Raw genomic sequence first — 2,852 nt, 5'->3', positions numbered from 1 at the left:
CACACCAGTCCTTCTGCTTCTCCATTCTGGCTGCCCTCTTGGGGGTCCACCCAGTGGATGGGGGTCCTAGACATTTGATCCACACAGGTAGCAGAAGAAATGTCACCTCCCTTTTTCTAAATAACTCACTTCTATTAATGAGACCCCAAATCAAGTAGGTATTAAGCAGTCCCATCTTAGCCTCTGAAACCAAGCTCACTGTCTCCTAACAACTCCCAGTTTAACACATCTCCCCCGTTCTGGACGTGCACAGATGGTCCCATGGACCTAAGGCTAGAAACTCCTTCTATTTCCTCAGGCTCAGCCCATTTTTGATGTTGGCTATCCTTAGCATCATAGCTTCTGTGAAAATTGTTGGTGGGACTATCGGATTCCACTTCTATGTGGTGCCTAGAGTAGTCACATTCATGGACACAAAAAACAGAATGGTGTTTGCCAGGGGCTGGGGGGACAAAGAATGGGCAGCTCTCATTTGCTGGATTCAGAGTTTCAGTTTTTCAAGATGAAAAGAGTTCTGGAGTTGGATGGTGGTGGTGGTTGCCCAACAGTGTGAATGCACTTAATACCACTGAAAAATAGTTAAGAAGGTAGATTTTATGTGTATTTTATCACATTTTTTTTAAAGTGATGATTGGCGGGGCCTCTGGTTTCCCCACATCCCCAGGAGAATATCTCCTCCACCCCAGGCAGCTGGATCCCCACCCTCGTGGCTTCTGGAGGGCCCAGGGCCTCCAGAAGACCCCTGTGCACACCCCTCTGAGAGAGCTTGGAGAACAAGTGAAACCATTAATACCCTCCGTGCACCGCTGGCCCCGGAATTCAGTCCCCCCGTGGGCCAGCGTCAAAACCACCACCCAGCCCCATCTCCCTTAACCCTTCCTCCCCTCGAGTTCCAGATCTCTACCTCCCGTCAACTGAATTTTTGACAGTGTCACTTAGACTCACTTCTATTCCTCACTAACCATTCAGCACCCAATGCCCAACTGCCACCTTTCTTCTCCTCCCCCCCCCGCCCCCAAAAAAGCCTGCCCTGGCCACATCACTGGTGGTCTCCTAAGTCCCAAGGCCAGTTCCAGTCTTTGACGTGGCTGAGCATGCCTTCCTCCAAACCCTGTCCTCCTGGGCCTGCAAGATGCCCTATTCTCTTGGTTCTTCTCCTACCTCCCTGACCGTTCCTGCTCCATCTCACTCAGGGACTCTCTTCGAAAGTTCCAGCCCAGACTTCCTGCTTTTGGTACTAGTCTACACAATCATCCTGCTTAATCTCATCCTCTCGAATGATGATTCAATTAAAAAAACAAAACAAAACAAAACACCTCTCAAGGCGAGGCATAGATCCATATAATCAACTGTCCTCAGGGTACCTCCCCCCTGTCCCAAACTGGACTCCTCAGCTTCACCCCAGACCTGTTCTTCCCCACTGTTCTCTAACAAAACTGCCGACACAGTCATCTGCCCAGTCTCCCAAGCGATGAGCCATAGGCCGTAAGAAGCATCCTGGACTCTCCCTCCCTCTCAAAGTTCAGCCTGTCTCTAAGTCCCATCTTATTCTCCTAAATTCTTTCTCAAAGCTTCCTCTCCTCTCCATCTCTGCTCCCACTCCGGCCTCACCCTCTCTCAGCTGGACTCTTGCAACAGCCTCCTAACTGGTCTCCTCCCTGTGGCCTAGCCCTCTGCTCCCCCACCCACAACGCCACAGAAGAATCTCCTGAGAAGGCAAGCAAGACCAGGTTCCTCTCTGACATCATCGCTCCCCTCTGCTCCAAGAGAAAATCCTAGCGCCTAACTGTGGCCTCCAAGCCTCTCCAGGATCTGGTCTCCCTCTAATCCACTTTCCACAGAGCTGTCAAATATGTATCTCCAAAGGGCACAGTTGGCTCAGACTCCCTCTCCCCTCACTTCTGCCTCTGAGTCTCTGCTCTAACCCTTCCCCACCCCACCCCCCCAGTGCTCATCCCCACCTCCTCCACACTGACAGTCACCTGAGTAACTCCTACTTCTCCTTCCAGAAGCAGCTCAAGGGTTGCCTCCTGGGAGAGCCTGCCAGCCCCTGACCTGGGTTGCTCCCCGCCCTCCCCAATCCCTTACCATTTCTTCTAGAACTTGCCCTTGTCCTGCAATTTACCGCCCCAACTTCCCCAGGAGCTGTGAGCTTCCTAAAATGCTGCCTTTCCTTCCTGAGACCCCAGAGTCTAGCATGGGGTTTGGCACACAGAAGGTGCTGAATAAATGTTGAGTAAGCGGATGAGTAACCGAAGAAATGATCTATGGCTAACGCATACCTCTCACCAGAGCCTCCAACTCCCAGCTCCACCTAGCCCAGAGCTTGGCACACAGTAGGTGCTCACCGATTTTCTGAGTTAATCTGCTTCAAAGCAAGGTCTGGGGGAGGTTGAGATATGATAAGGGGAAAGGGATGGGAAAACTTAGCCAAAAGAGACGCTTGGCGTGCACCGCAGTGGGGGAAGGGGCAATGGGGTGCCTGGGAAGGCGGGAAGAACGAAGTCCCCAGACCGCGGTCCCTCCGCGCCCCGAGGTCGGCCGCAGGCCCGCCGGGCTAGTGCGCCTCCAGCCCCGCAGGCGCAGGACCCTCGCGGCCGCCCGGCAGCTGAGACGCCCCCCTCCCCGGCTCGCGCGCTCGGGCTCGGCGCTCGGCGCTGGGCGGCGTGTGTGTCGCTTTAAAAGCTCCCTCCCGGCGCGCGGGGCCGGCCCCTTCTCCGACAGCGCCGAGCGCGCGGAGCCCAGCGAGCCGGGCGGCCTTTGAGGGAGCCAGCGCCCGCCCGGGCGGCCAGTCCGGCGGGGGGCGGCGGGGCGGGCCGGGGGCGGCCGGGGCGCGGGCGGCGCGGCGCTCG

Source organism: Mirounga leonina, unplaced genomic scaffold, assembly GCF_011800145.1.
Source record: "Mirounga leonina isolate KUSES-001 unplaced genomic scaffold, KU_Mleo_1.0 Mir_91, whole genome shotgun sequence".
NCBI lineage: Eukaryota > Metazoa > Chordata > Mammalia > Carnivora > Phocidae > Mirounga > Mirounga leonina.
The sequence above is the reverse complement of the archived record's forward strand: the minus strand, read 5'-3'. Positions refer to the sequence as shown.